The sequence below is a fragment of the Rhinolophus sinicus genome, linkage group LG04 (genome assembly GCF_036562045.2).
Source record: "Rhinolophus sinicus isolate RSC01 linkage group LG04, ASM3656204v1, whole genome shotgun sequence".
In the NCBI taxonomy this organism is placed as follows: domain Eukaryota; kingdom Metazoa; phylum Chordata; class Mammalia; order Chiroptera; family Rhinolophidae; genus Rhinolophus; species Rhinolophus sinicus.
In genome coordinates, this window is record NC_133754.1 from 162256316 (window position 1) to 162272278 (window position 15963).

At 42.8% G+C, this 15963-nt stretch overlaps 1 protein-coding gene across 4 annotated transcripts in view; it reads left to right on the forward strand.

Moving 5' to 3' along the window:
• The first annotated feature begins 3141 nt into the window (after positions 1 to 3141).
• Positions 3142 to 15963, forward strand: part of PLPPR1 (phospholipid phosphatase related 1) — a 215375-nt gene continuing 202553 nt past the window's right edge. For 2 of the 4 annotated variants that reach the window (XM_019729240.2, XM_019729243.2), the window contains exon 1: positions 3144 to 3492. The gene's annotated coding sequence lies outside the window, so the exon portion shown is untranslated. Of the gene's footprint in view, positions 3493 to 7135; positions 7309 to 15963 lie in introns of all 4 variants that reach the window. The other 2 variants (XM_074330772.1, XM_019729244.2) reach the window with 2 other exon arrangements.

Sequence of the window (15963 nt, forward strand, 5' to 3'; positions counted from 1 at the left end):
ATTCCTTTTGTACACTTTTCTAAGTACTAAGGCATTGCTGTAACATCCATAACTTTGGAGACTTTTATGTTCAAACACTATGTCTATTACTCGGTTTTATTAATTCTGGGTGTTGTTTTTCTTATTGATACTCTGTCTTGAACATCAAAAATTCTGGGTTATTTTGCTAACATAGTTGGTGAGGCCATTAGACATGTTTGTTTGTTGGTGGAGAGAGGTGCCCAGTTTAGGGATTGTCCACTAGGTAGGGGGATGAATGCTATGTCCGAAATCTGAATTTTAGTAGCATTGAAAATATCTGTAGCCACTGAAAGTCTTACCATTAATTTCTCTCAAAATCATCTGCAGATGTGTGCATATTAATTGGCTTTGGGCATTCTGTTACCTAGGAGGAGTAACACATTAGATAGCTAAAATTAGAAGGAATGGGAAAAAAAAGTGAAAATACAAAGTTTGGTGAGTTAGTATAGGTGGAGTATTACCTCAGGAGACCCTGACTACTGGATGGGAGGGTCCTTACTCTCTGCGAGTCGTGAGTGGCGAAAAGTGCTTGAAGTATATTACTGAAAAACCATGCTATCTCACACTTATGTCTGGATCTGAATGTGGAGGGTGAAGGTTGAGGTTATTCACCATTCACACTGCCACACATTTTTTTAGCATGCTTTTCATTTCAAGGATTTGAATACATCATTGATCAGGATGGTTGTGTGAGGAGGCAATGGAGGAAGCCAGCAGGAAAACTGGAAGGCATTTGACTTTCGTCTGTTTCGTTTAAGCTTAGGGGGGAAAAAAATCTCAGCCTTTAGAAAACAACATTAAAAACAACAACATGATAATAATGATGAAAATGTTAATAACCAAAATAACAGCTACAAGTTATGGAGAGCTTGCTATATGTTAGGCACTGTGTTTTATGTACATCATCTCATTTAATGTCCCTCGTGCTTCCCCTACTGTCCCCCAAACAGTAGCAATCCTTCCAGAACTGCTCCCATAGCAGCACCGTAAAGGAACTCCACTTTATTTGCAACTCAGATTTATAAAGTCTCCTTCACCCTTGACCTTGTTGGAGCTTTGATATGGTGAACAGGGTGTCCCTTTTTTCCTCACCCGAGGCCAGGCTAAGACAAAGGAGAGTGTGTTTCTTGGCCAGATAGCTCTGGACACTGTCCATTGTAGGAGGAAGTGCCCCAGTACCATCTCTGCTGACAGAAATACAAAGTTGATGCATGTAGCTACCCCAGCCCCATCTCCCTATTCCAGAACTCATCCACTTCTTGGATTCAGAGCCCTAACTCACCTCCTGTCCCCCGGCAGGAAGAATGGCTTTCCTTCCTTAAGGCCCTGCCAATGCTAACACCCTGAAATCCCAGGAAACCTTATTCACTCTTCTGAGGATAATGTGGTAACAAGGCAGATGTTTTGGATGCCTTCCAAGAAGCCTGGTGCCAAAAGGAAGGTCTTTCTTAGGCATAGAAGTAGGAGCCTCAAATATTGTGAATGGTTCACTACAGAAACTTTGATGCTTTTCAGGAGAACCTGATCTCCCCTACCTGGTGGATAGAGACTCAGACTCACTGTTCTTTAAGCAAAGAGAGGCTGCAATTCTACTCCTTTCAATGAGCTACCAAGAGAAGGAACCAGCCTCTAACACTCAGGGCACTTTCACTTTTTAAGAACTTTTCCTTTCTCTTAGGCTTTTTTTTCCCTTCCGTCCTTCCTCCCTCCCTCTCTTCCTCCCCCTTGGTCTTTTCTCCTAAACTTTTGCTTTTGTTGGTGGTATTTAGATATACTATTTTCTCTACTCTGGGTGTGCTCTCAGATTTGATCTAATTGTCCTGCTGTTCTAGTGTCACTCAGCATTATTATTGGGAAGATGAATGGGACGGGGGTCAGAGTTCAGCAAGAAAGCATCTGCTCACTTGCACGGCATAGAAGTGCTGGGAGGTGATCGTTAATGAAAGCTTGGAAGAGATTTGCATAGAGTAGGCTGTTTTCTATCCCTCCAAAACTGGGTGACCAAAAGGTAGTCCTTTTCTAAAGGGAAAAAAAACTGAATAAACAGGAAGTAGTCATACCTTTCCAGGTAGTTCCCTGCTTGGGATATATTCTGTAGGAGAGAAAATGGGGGGAAAGAGGTGGTGATTGAACAGGGAGGAGGTTGAAAATGGAAGCCCTTCAACGGGTCCTAACTACTTGCCTGTTTTGCTCATAGAACAATCTCACCAAAGAAGAGTTTCCACTCCACTCGCTAAGCCTCTCACCCAGCGTCTCCCCTGGCCTCAGGTTACCAAGCCATAGCAGGCTCAGGTTCGCTTACTGGACGCTCCTCGCGTTGACTGTCCTTCCACTTTACCAAGTAGCCAGAATCCCCACTTACGAAGAATTGCTTTGGCATTTGAGTTAATGGGGACAATGGATCTATTGTTCTTATGGCCTTCTTGACTAGGGCAAATGTCCCCTCCATCTAACCCTGTCACCAAAGGAGGCTCTGGGACTCACCTTCCTTCCACTTCTGCTTTGTTCTCTGGAACAGGGTTTTTGTGTGACCCTCCCCTCGCACCTACCATCAAACCTGTTTTGGGACCCAAGCGGACAGTTGCCTTTTTCTGCCCTTCACAGAGTGGAAGTTGGGAGGGGAAGAAAGAAGCACAGATGAGGAAACTCATTTTCGTTCAGTCGAGACCTGCTGCCTGTGGTTCCTCCTGGACCTCTGGGGAGAAGCACCACAGTCCCCCGCCGTGCAGAGGCGGGAGAGCGGTGCACTGGAACCCCGGAGCTAGCACTAAAAATACACGGAAAGGAAAGCCTGGCATAACGAGTACTCCAGGCTGAAGCAGTCCCCTAGGATGGGTCGGGATCCCGGCGCCGCTGGCTTCCCGCACAGCGGGCGCCAGGGAGTCCTCGGGAAGGGCGCACCTTTGCTGTCGGGTTTCCCAGCTGTCTTCCGGGAACCCCGCGGAGCCTTTGCTGCTCGGGTGGGCGCAGTCATGCTCGCCTTCACACTCAGCTCGCGCTCCTCCCTCTGCCTGAGCTCGAGTGAGCGCTCAATGTTTCTCTCTGAGCATGCGCAGCCCGTTGCCCTCCCCGCCTCTCCCGCCGCCCCCCCCCCCGCCCCCTCCCCTCCAGCCTTTTGCTCCTTCCTTTCATTAAACAAACAGGAGATCCTGAAACCGGGACCCTGTGCAATCCGCAGCGCGAGGAGGAGGCGGAGGCAGAGCGCGGGATGGGCGCCGAGGGGGATCTGTGATCTCGCTCACCCCCGCCCCACGCACGCGCGCACACTCACACACATACTCGCGCGCGCACACACACGCACAAACACACACTCGTCCACGCCCGCGCCGCGCGCTGGCGGGCTTGCTCTCCCACGCAGGCGGAATGCAGCAGAGTCCGGGAAGCGTGTCTCCGGCTGCTGCCTGAATGCACCTCGCTCCCAGGAGCGGGACGGCCCAATAGGGCGCACGGGAGGACGCTCCCCCACCAGAGGTGAGTGGGGCGCCTGCAGCCGCGGGCCACTCCAGGACGCCCGGGAGGAAGGGGGCAGATTCCCAGCGGGACGCGGCGGCGCAGGTGGCCCAAACCCGGCTTGTTGGTTTCAAGGTGCAGAGGAAGGCTGCGCGAGGGCTGTGCAGGGAAAGAGGGAGATCCCAGGGAGGGTAGCCTCCTGAGAGGTGTCAGACTGACCCAGCAGAAAGCGACACCGTCCCTGCTTGTAAACTTTCCTCCCCTGTCATTTGGGAAACGTGGAAACAAAGGGGGCGTGGAGGCTCCCTCCGTCCGGTTCCACCCTCCTGGCTGCATTCCGGGCTGCGACCGGAGCCGGCGTGCGGGCGGGGGCGCCCTGCAGGTAGCTGGTGCCAAGTACTCCCGCCCTGGCGGGGGTTGGGATTTCTCACCCCTAGCTGTAAGCGTGGCTTTTGATTTTCCCTTAGGTTGGGCACCTGTCATCCTTTCCAACCCCAACCCGGTACCCAAAGCGCATCGTAGTCGGGCGGGGGGGAGGGGGAGGTCACCTGGAGAATTGGAGGTGCAGCCTTTGGCTTTCTCATTCAGCGCCAGTGCCAGAGGCGCCGGGGTGAGGCTCAGGTCAGTGAGGGGATGAATGATGAGTTACTGAAAGGCTTGCCATAATCACCTCCTAGAAACGCCGGGCGCCGGGATCTCTCCTCCCCCGGGAAGGTGCTGTCTTCACGTACACCAAGGCGGAAGCACGGGGAGCTGGGCTGGGGCCGCTGTGGGGTGGCTGCAGCCAGGGGAAGCTGAGGCTTTATTTTTGCCCTGGGGTTTTATGACACACATGTGGAATATGTGAAGGATTCTGGGTTATTTTTCTTTGTGGGGATATCGTTTCCCCTTTTAACCTCTTTCGTGGGAGTCTCTGCTGCCTGATATCTAGCTGATGGACTGGCACCGTTCTGAATATCTTTTTAGTCCCAGGGAAGAGGTCTCAAGAAAAGGGTTCCCTAAAATGTTAGCACCACTGGGGCGGGGTCTCAGAGTGCACCTGGGAATAACCTGAAATCCAGTGGCCTTTTGAAACAGCAGAGATTGTATCAGCGTGTGAGGAGTCCAGGGCTGGGACAAAGGCGACGAGGAGAGGAACAGATGATGGCCATTTAGGAGAGGAGTGACTAGAGGCCAATTAAGGCAAGAAGAGGTCCAGTGTGAGGCAAGGTACCCTGCAGCCTTCATGGAATTCATGTAGTTTTTCTCCTACTTCTGCTGTGGTTGGTTACTTTTATTCATCTTGGACTCTATTTTGGAGATTTCTGGAATGTCACACGTGGAGTATAAAACACTTGATTATTCCTGAGTTAACCTTTAGCATAAGCCCAAATTTGTTCTTTAAGCCTAGAAAGTGTCACACGTGGAAGTTTCTCCATCTTGATGTTTATACCTGGAAGGTGGGATGGGCAGACAGGTATATTTTTGGCTCTTCTATACCTCAGGAGCCTTGGATTTGTAAGAGAGGTGTGTGGGGAACCTGGAAGCCAAGCTGATGCTGACAGAAGACACTAGAAACTCAGTCCAGTACTTGTAACTATGGGTTGCCAGCGTATTCTCTTAACTTTGAGATGACAGGTGGAGGCCATCTCTCTGCTGCCCTGGGGACCTTTATTAATTTTTGTTTTTAATATTTTATAACTTATTTGAAGTGGGAGAAAGAATGCTATCCATGGGGATAATTGAAAAAGTTCATATATGAAAGAGACCTTGACTCATAAGTCGACATAGCCAAAAGTGAAGAAGTTTTTGAGAAAAGAAAAAAAAGGAAGCAGGGGGTGGGGTGATTGGGAAAGTGATGCATATTATTCAAACAGCTTGGCTTTTATGGTTTTTAAAAAGCATTCAATAAGATAGAAATCTGAAAATTTTTTCTTCTTTTAAATAACTAGTGAAGTAAAGATCTTTCCAGAAGTATTTTCAAGTTGAAATTGGCATAGAAGGAGTTTAAATATAATTATCATGGTAAACATTATCATCTTTTTTTTTTTTTTGCAAACTTGGCAAGAAAAGATTAAGATTATTTTTTGCTTTGTACTAGAGCCCTATTTTCTCTTTATGATCTTTTTCCTCTACTTGCATCTACAAGTTCAACTCATTCGATTATATTCAAATTGTATTTATAAGTATTTATTGACCACCTATCCCATATTTAACATTGGAAGTCATATAAAAATGTATAGTATAGTTCTGGCCCTCAAAGTGTTTATGATATAGTTGTGAATACAAGATTAAGACGTGAAATAATTAGAGAGTAGGATAACTCTGTACTTCACTTTAGGCTTTTAACATATGCTCGTATGCTATACACTCCATCTCTGCTCCTGGATTTTCTCAACATTCAGAAAACACCTCAGCACTTATTCTGTGCTGGAAGGCTGGAGAGAAAAAAAAAAAACAAAACAAAAGAAAGTAAAAAAAAAAAATAAAAAAAAAAAATAGTCCCAGATTCCTAGGAGGGGGAAACATAATATTTAGGTATTTAGGTATTTAGGTAACTATGATGCGATCTGATTGTGTTACAATTGTAGGGCAAATCAAGTGCAATAGTACAGATGTGATTTTTTTCTTCCCCTGGAGAATTTGAGCAGGTGATCTTTAAGATATTTTCAAAAAAATGAGTAGTCTCTTACCAGGTAAGGAAGGATAGAAAGGACAATCCAGGCAGAGGAAATTTGTGCAAGTGTCTGATGAGCTAAGGTAACGATAAGCCATCCCATGTGGCTAGCGCACATGGTGCTGGAGTGTGGATACAGAGATGCACAACAACTGGGTGACACTAATTAACAATTAACGTCTTAGCGTAAGTGTTTGGGTACAGATATGCCCAGGATACTATGGAAGCACAAAGGGAGGGCAGCCACCTGAAGGAGGGTAAAAAGATCAAGAAGGTTTCCTAGGGAGGTTGAGGTGAGCTGAGTCTTGAAGGACAGGGAGAAGAGGAGGGCTTTCCAGACAGGAAAAACAAACAAACAAACAAAAAAACAAAACTGTGATTGCTGGAAGCAGTTCTGTGTGGCTGCAGCAAGAGATGTGGATTTTAGCCCCATGGTGTAGCAAACCATCAGGCCAGGGGGATAAGCAGAGATTAAGCGTGAATGGAAATATCCCAAGCAAAAGACCTTCTGTTTTATCAGGAAGGCTCAGAGAGTTTAAAGGTTGGGAAAGTTTGAGACATGTTCAGATGTGCATTAGAGAAAGAAGGCAGTGACCACGGTGTGGAGGATGGATTGGACGTGGTGAGACGGTAGGCAAGGGGCTTATTGTGGAAATATAGGTGTGAAATGATGAGGATGGTGGCAGTAGGGCTGGAGAGCAGGAGCTATATCTGGGAGACAAGTGAGAAAAGAAACTGCTTCTAATCTAAGAAGGGCCTCCTTCTGTGTGCTCCCTTGCTACCTCCTACTTCCCTCGCGTGCACTTGTGTAGCTCACGTTCCTGTATTTTGAGGGAATGGTATTCACAGCTGCAGCTTCAGCATTCATCATAGGCATAGTACAGAGTAGGGACTCAATACATATTTGTTGAATGAATGATTAAATCAGTGCATGAGACATTCAGCCATGAAGTGATGATTCCCGCATAAGAATAGTGGAAGCTAAATCACGACTTCCATTTTTCCAAGGTGATCGATCTTTGGGAGGTCAGTGACAAAATGATCCAGGGAGACTACAAAGAAGTGTCCTGTGAAGCGCCAAGAAGAAAGCAGCACTGTGACATCACATTTTTTATATTTAAAGGATTATATCATTGGCCCATCTAGGAAGCAGAAGCACTTAGCACAATTCCTGATTCATGGTAGGCTGGCAGTCAGTGTGAAACCCCTTTCCTTTCCCCCTCGTCATAATTTTCTGTTTCTGTACTTTGCTCAAACTTTTAAGAAAATCTTGCGCCAGGGAGTTTGTAAGACACAGGGTCTCATTTAAAGGTCTCATAACATCTTGGCTTCTGGGATGAAGTCCGGTCATCATCCATGCAGCCCTAGGAAGTGGGCTCCTTACTGAACTAAACCCGCGTATACTGAGTTTCAATCGTGAAATCCCAATAAGAAATGTCAAAATGGATAAATACAGGAGAATTTGTTTTCAGGTTGACTACAGGGATGAAAGAGGAGTAGCAAAGATAGCACTTTGAGTTTGACCTCTTGTAGCCAGTTGTATGATAGCAGAGGAATGGGAGAGGGAGGTTAGCTCAGAAAAGTGAAAGGCTCAGTGCTGTTTTATCGCAGTTAATTTTAGGGTGATGCCGGAACATCCTGGAAAACACAGTACAGATCCCAGTGTGTAGTGATTTCATACTAAATGCCAACTATTGTTTTTATTAAGGGAGAGTAGGAGACCATAGAGTCAAAGACTGATTCTCAGCATTTAGCAAAATGTAAGGATTTAGAGGGAGCAAAAAGTACCACAGAGTACTCAAACGAGATGGGAAAGAACTGGCATGAAAGCAAAAGTCTAAGAGAATCCTAAGAGGTCAGACTTCACAGAAACAATCCGAACTGTGTCAGGCCTTGTGTGAGTACCTACGTGTGGAATGATGGATAATCCCTGTGCCACCGGCCATTCCCTTCTCCAGCTGAGGCACCTGAGACACAGATTCCAATAGCTTGTCCAAAGTTACCAAGCCACTAAATGGCAGGATCAGGTCTCAAAGCCCATTTTAATAATCCTACAAACTGTCTCCTCTCATGAGAGGTATAAATTACCAGGATGTTTTTAAGTGCAGAGATGTTGAAAAGCTTGTAAGTAGGGAACTGCAAAAGGACAATAAAAAGGAGTTCACTGGTGACCATTAAGAAAGCAATTTTAGTACAACAGTGTGCTCAGGAGCCATAAATCAGGGAGTTCAGTGGGGAATGGGAGGTGAGGAAATCCAGGCGAGATGTACCTATCAGTCATTTATGAAGTCTGGTGGGGGAAAGAGTTATGGGGCCATAGGGAGAAGGTGCAGTGAGCCTCAAATGCAGTGTTTATCAAGAGGGAACAGATGGAAAGAGCTGGTGCCTAAAGAGAACAAAAGGTGTGGGAAATGAGAGCATGAGAGAAGAGACAGGAGGAAGGATGCCTCTTTTCAAGAGCATGGGAAGACGGATTCAAGGCAGATGTGGGGCATGCTCTTGTCCCCCATAACTAAGTGACTGAGCTACTTACTGAAGCCCGGAGCATTCAGATCCTTGAGTGTCCTGGAAACCTCAGGAACCTCAGAGTGCTTATTTTAAGGGTGTCACTTGGGCACCTTTTTATGTAGCATAGTGGCCGAGAAACAGACTCTGGAGTTAGACAGGCTGTATTTCAATTTTGCTGTGTCAGTAATCAACTGTTTGACTTTGGGCATACAGTTTATTTCTCTGTGCTTCACATTACTCCTGCTCTTAAGATGGAGATAACCCAACTTAACCCATCACCTAGAATTGTGAGGATTAGATGAGTTCATATTTGTAAAGCTTGGCATAGAGTAAATACTCAATAAATAGTAGGTGTTATATGTGACAACCGTGAGGTTAAAAATATAGAGCTTTGACTTCATGCTCAGGACTCTAGAGATTGTATGCTTTGACATTGGTGTAAAAAATATTTTGGTTGGTTATAAATAACTGGCTCTAATCCTATCTTCCTAAGTGCATGCATTAAATCATCAGACGCTAATATGGCAGCAACAGACCAGCTCCCCCATCATAAGCTGAGGTGGAGGAGACACGCGCTGCATGTGTCTGTCCCAAACATTTGCCTAGTGGCCTCCTTCTCACACCTGTCTGGGGAAGACGAAAGTTCGCTTGTCTTTAGGCTGCTCTCCCCATTCTTCAGGCTCAGGGCCATCACGCACAGCTACCTAGCTAGGGTGTCAATTGTTTTCAGGGAAGTGACTACATGTATTAATTATAGCACCTCTTTGTTACTAAGGGATGTAAACTTTAAATATCTCAGATGTGAAGTTTGCAACATTCTTTGGGAATTAAAAGCCTCCTTTCTTCATGGAAAAGTTGATTGTGTGTTGGAAAATAGAATCTCAGTGGAGAGGGAATCTCCGTCATCTAGCGAGTTGGCAACAGGGCAGTGGCTGGAACCCAGGTCTGATGATAACCCAGTGCTCTTTGCATTACATGCTGCCAAATACTTATATTATTGCTCTGTAATTAAAGATTGATTTTCTGTTGTTGTTTCATGAAGCCGATTTATGTTTCAGCTATACTAAATTTATTATAGTTCCCCTATCTGAGATTTTCTTTTTACCTTCTGGTCTTGGGCTGTGCTATTCTTTCTTTCTGGAATTCCATCCTTGCGTTTCCTTGCCTAAATCCTTTCGTCCTTTGGGTCAAAGTCACTTCCTAGGGAAAATTGTCCTGACCTTTTCGCCCTAGGGCTGGCTTCTTTTTCTGTGTGTTTCTGTAGTCCTCAACTTCGTATTTTCAGCGCCTGACATAGTGCTTGTCACATAGTCTTCGCTCAGCCAACATTTTGGATTGAATGACTGAGTGAATGAATCTTTTTCTTTTAAGTCATCATTGTTGATGCCTGTATAATGCAGTTTCATGTTATAGAAAAGCGTAGAATGTTCAAGTTCAAAGTTTTACGGGAAGTTTTATAAGACTTCCAAGTGAAACAAGATGAGTACACTGAGAACTGGATGGGCTCAGTGACTCACCTGAGGTCATGTAACTAAATAGTGTGAGAACTGGGACGAGAACCCCAGTTCCTGATTTCAGATGCAGAGTCTACCCAGGGCCTGGACCGGGTGAGCTGTGGGAGGCAGTGTCACGCCACTGCAGGGTTGGTTCCTATCTTTATTTAAAATTATGATATTTTGTTCATCATGGATTTTTTGCATGAATTTTGATTTTTAAAAAATATTGTTTATCTTAATTACTGAGTTTTTGGCACCCCTTTAAATTTTGTGCCCTATGCAAGTGCCTCACTCTCCTCATTGCTCTGCTCTTTCCACAAAGTAGGAGGGAGAATACTTCCTAGCCTTCCAACACTGGTGGAAGAATGCAGTTCCACTGTGGATGACATGTGCTCTAATTGAATATAGCAAAGGAAACACCATTTAACATGGTCATATGAGCTGTTAATAAACATTTCATGACCTAGCTGATCTGCCAACTAGTAATCATTATATTCACAGTATAAAAGCAAGGCCAAAAGGAAAAAAAATAAGAGTTGAATAAAAGCTCAATCTACCTATTACCTATCTATATATTTATCTATCTCACAGCTAAAGGACAATGTAGAGATTGTCTTCATTTATAAGTTTATGTATACAATAAATAAACATGTATAAACCTGTATAAAAAAAAGTTGTTTATATATGTCTATATTTTTGAGTTTTTTGAATATCCAAGATGGAAAAAGGAGGAAATTATTCTATGCATCAACTTGGCTGGTCTTGGTTTATGGCACTACTGATCTATTTTGAAGACTTAGGTCAGAAGATGAAAAAAACAAAACAAAACAAACTTGGTCATTTTCTGCCCAAAAAATAGGAAAAGGAGGAAAAGAAGCATTAATGGAAAAGAGAAAAGGAGATAAAGGAAGGAAATTTTGAGTTTATTAAGTGCCATCCAGGGTACAACTGTCAAGTATAGATTAAGTACCATTAAATACATACTTACATACTGTAAGTATGTATTAAGTACCATCCAGGGTACAACTGTAAAGTATAGAAGGGACTTTACATATATCATTTCATTAATTTCTACAGCATGCAGGAAGAGGTATTAATATCTCCACTTGACAGCTAAGCAAACCAAGTCTCAAAAAGGTGAGTTAGCTTACCCAAGCTCTCAAAGCTAGAGCTGGATTCAGACCCAGGTCTGAGTTGAAAGCCTGTGCTCATACCACTTCATTCTTCTGATTCTCAAGCTTGGGGTGAAAGATCACCCCATTACCTTCCACCATCATCAAAACCTTAGGTACAGGGCTTCAGCGGCTTGTCTGGGTTCACAGGATGGGGAGTCAGCAGTCAGCTCCCCTCCCTGCCGTTATTTTATTCTCCTATGCTTCATTTATCTTCTCCCATTTGTCCGTAACAACAGAAGCAGAGATGCATACACATAGGAAATGAATACCTCTCTTTGTGTGAATGTCATAATTTTTACACGACATGAATACACATATTTTACATTGCCTCCATTATGTAAGAAAGGGACTGTTCTTTGGGCATTATGGCCTCAAGTGTTTTAGAAGTACTCCCAGACACAGATTGAAGAAAGGGTGATAATAATTACTGGAGCAAATCCGTCACAATGAGGAGTAATGTATTTGCATGGCTGATGGTCAAGGATTTCTGGGGTGCTCTTTTTATTGATGTTTCTGATGAATAGCATGGGGCAGTGACCCCTCCCCCACCCCAACATTTTAAATTCAATAAAATCTATAATCAAGTGAGATCAGATATAATTAACAAGAAATAAAATCTAGTTGTGAGTAATGCTGTTCAACTCAGAGCTCTTACCATCTGAGCACGCTTTATCATTATTCCCGTCTTCCAGCCTTTGCCAGCTATCACTTCCAGGCAATCCCACACACTCAAATGCTCTAATAATCAGCCTTCTCTCCTGAGGGTCACAGGAACTGGGAAAAAAAAAAAAAAAAAAAAGTAAGACCTTTTCATTCACACTTGTATTAACTGGAAAAAGCATTATCTCTTTGTGTGTGTTTTTTTCGCAGTGTAAAAGCTAGGCAGTATCTCTAGGTTGAAGAAAATCTTTTGGGTTTAGTTTTCTACTTGGGCTGACATGTAACATGTGCCACAAACGATTCCTGGCCAGGATAGTTTGGCACAATTAGAGTATTTTAGAAATCACAGAACTAATGAAACCAATGATGTATGTACTACAAAATGTAGATATAATGAACTGTGTAGTGTAGAAAGTAAAAATCAGTCATATTTCTCCTGCAACTTCTTTTCCAGAAAACTACCATCAATTGTGTGGTGTACGTTCCCCCAATGTTTTTGGTCCATTCCTCCAACCATATTTAAAGGTGGGAATATACATATTATCTTCCCGTTTACTTTTAGTTATAATTTCAAATGAAAGCAATTTCTTTAGATTAATAAGCATTTGGTAAATATTACTGTTGTATGAGAAGGGTGAATGCTACTTTCCATCCTAAAAAAGAACTCAGCTGACATACCGTAGGGTTCTTTGGCCATCTGCCTCCCTTGTGTATTTTGTAGATGCCATCAATGAGCAAATATTTCCTGAGCTCCTTCTAGAAGCCACCTATTATACCATGTGCTTTTCAGGAGGTGACTTTCTAGCAAGAGATAAAGTAACAAGGGGATTTAATTTGAACTTAATGAATGGCAATAGTTGTAATTCTCCTTGATTCACAGAATTGCTGGAAGGGATAATCTATTCCGATTGTCTTATTTTTCCAGATAAGAATTGAGGTCCATCGAGGTTAAGCGACATGTTCAGGTTACCACAACTGGTGATTGTAAAGACTGAGAGGACAGGCTGGTTTTCAGCCTATTGTTAAGTTGGTGCTGATTCCATTATATATATACCTGACTGCAAAACAGCCCTCCCATCTGGAAGAGGGAGCTAGGGAACTCACTTCCTAACGAATGCTAGTTTGAGCAATGAATCCCTAGCAAATTGAAACTCATGCTTTATGTAAATATTGTCACCCATGCGCTGCTCCACAGACTGCCTCCCTATCCTCATACCCCTCCCTGCCCATCTAATGTCTGTCCAACCTTCATCTTCTCCCCCCTGGCTTGATAAGCTCCCATTTTAGTAACACTTTGAAGTTAGGCATCATTCTGACCATAATGTTGAGATGAGATGGTGCCCACATTACCTAGGGAAGGTGTTCTGTGAACATATTAGCAGAGATTTATTTTGTAGTTTCGCTGTTTGCCATCTTGAACCTGAAGGAATGAGTTCCAAAATAAATGCATTTTACCTGCCAAGTTGAATCAAGGCATGAACGCTTCCTTATATTAACTGATGACTTTCTTCCGCGATGGGAGCATAAGTAAAACTCTCATTCTTAAATACTCTAATTATCTTTCCCTGGTATGGAGGCAGGATTATGTGGTGTCTTAACAGCTTGGACTGTGGAGTCAGATGGAGCTGGGTTTCAGTCCCAATTCACTGACATTGTGATGTCAGGCCAATCCCTGAGTCTTACTAAATCGCAGATCTCTTACCTGTGAGATGGAGATAATAAAAGTACTCCTCCCATCAACAGAGATTTTGTAAGGAATAAATAAATTCCTTGCCTTAACACAGAGTTGAAAACATAATAAGAACTAAGGAAATTGTAGCAACTATTATTCATTATTTATGATCTATACATGACATACAGCTAATATAACCCTCAGAACCACTTAGATGTCTAGCTTTAAAATATTGGGTTGTCACAATTTCTTCCATAACACTTTAACCTCCTTTTTTTTTTTTTTTAAATTAAGATTTAAACCAAGAAGCTGAAAATATGACTTATTATCCTGGTAACCCCACAAGATTGTCAGGTCTTTGTCAGAATATCACCTTCAATCACTGCTGACCCATGAACCATGGAATTCAGGAGCATAGCAAGAGGTGGGGAAATGGAGGGATTTGATCAATACAGCAAAGCTTTGATTTAAAGAATAAATCTTAGGCCTCTTTCTCTGCGTTATTGTACTTTTATGGAATGCTTGTGTTTGGTGAAAATGTATGCCTTTCTCAAACATAAAGACAAATCACTACTGGTTAAATATGTGCTTTAAGTCTCATTTTTCTTGGCTGTACTGGCAGTTTACATAGGGGTGTAAGTGTGTGTGTGTGTGTGTACACATACATACACTTGCATATTTCCTCTTGTTCCCCCAGAAAGCATGTAGGGACCAGCCCAAGGATACATTCTGTCAAGGAATTTTTCTGGCCTACTACATCCTTTAGTAGCAAATAGAACTATCTACCCATAAGAGTTTTCCTCATTTTTCTCTCCCAGATACTAGACCTCCCCCCTGCACACACACACACACACACACACACACACACACACACACACACACATATCCTAAAAATAATGGTAAGTAACTTTTAAGGTAAATTTGGCTTTCAAGTAAACCTACTTCTGAACATCTAGAACTACAGAAAGAAACTTGAGAACTTTTCTTTTTCTTCAAAAATAATTCTGAATTCTTTATTGATATGGGTTTAAAAATGGCTGTAACTTAATGATTATACTTTTAACCAAAAGGAAGTTTTATCGAATTGTAATTCCCTGGGTACTGTTTTTATAAATGAAAGTGATTTAAATATTGTTAAAATGTGAATGAAAAAGAATAACCATTCCATTATTATAGGAGATGAAACACAAACTTCACCTTAAGAATTGTCCCATATGGACTTTACTCAGGGTTGTTTCTTCTCCGACATTTTTCCAGGCTTCTGTCCCTTTTCTCTAGGGCTCCCTTTCCCCTGCACTTGCTTTGTCTCCACTCTTGCCAATTTTTGACAGCCCTGGCTCCTAATCTTTAATGCATGACTCCCAACCCTCCCCCAGACAACTTCGCAGCCCACCCCTACCCGCAGCCCCTGAAAGAGAATATGAAGATCATTTGGAAATGGTGGAATGTAGTGGAAAATATGAGATTTCAAACAAAAGATCTAAGTTGGAACTTTGATTATATCACTTACTGTGTGACCTGAGAGTTTTCTCAACCTCTCTAGATTTAAATGCTTCGTTTGTATAATGAAGACCAGGGTAACTCATAAAGAATTGTTCTAAAATAATGTATAAGAGGATAAACTCCAAAATTCTGCAAAAGTGCCCATTTATTAATACATGATTACTAATTCAGGGCCATCGTTTTATAGAAAATGAAGGGAGATAAAATACCTCTTCCAGAAACGTGAGGCTCAAGTTTTTACTGTTCATTTGATAATTGCAAACCAAAGCATGTAGCATGAATTAGATGGAAATGCATGTGCTGGCTGGAGATATAAATCACCCTCAGATCAGATGTGTTTCTCTTTGATATGACTCGGAAGTGTTCTGTGATAAACAGAGCACACGCTTGGCATTCATACAGGGAATCACTTTACCTATTTTGCCCCAAATTACCTACCTAAAGCTATTAAGTTTAACAGTTAATATGTCCCTGTTTTAATGTAAAGTGTGTCTGAGATTACCCAAAGGAAATAAGAAGGTTCTCAGCCTTGATTTTAAAACTGTAGGTGGATAGAGGGGACTCCTGCTTGCAAAAGAGGAAAATGAAGAGGTCAAAGGGAGGAGGTGTTTGAATTGATCCAGAAAACATCAGCTATGTATTTCACATGAATAGAAGGAGTAAGACCTGCCAGATGGGACTATATGGTTTGAAAGCATCAAACTCAATAACAAAGTAAGGGTTCCAATGCCTTTACCTCTGTAAAGCTGGAGAAACCAAAATCATTTTGATGAAAACCACAAGGAAAATTCAACTGGTTGAATAAGCAAGACCTGGACAGGA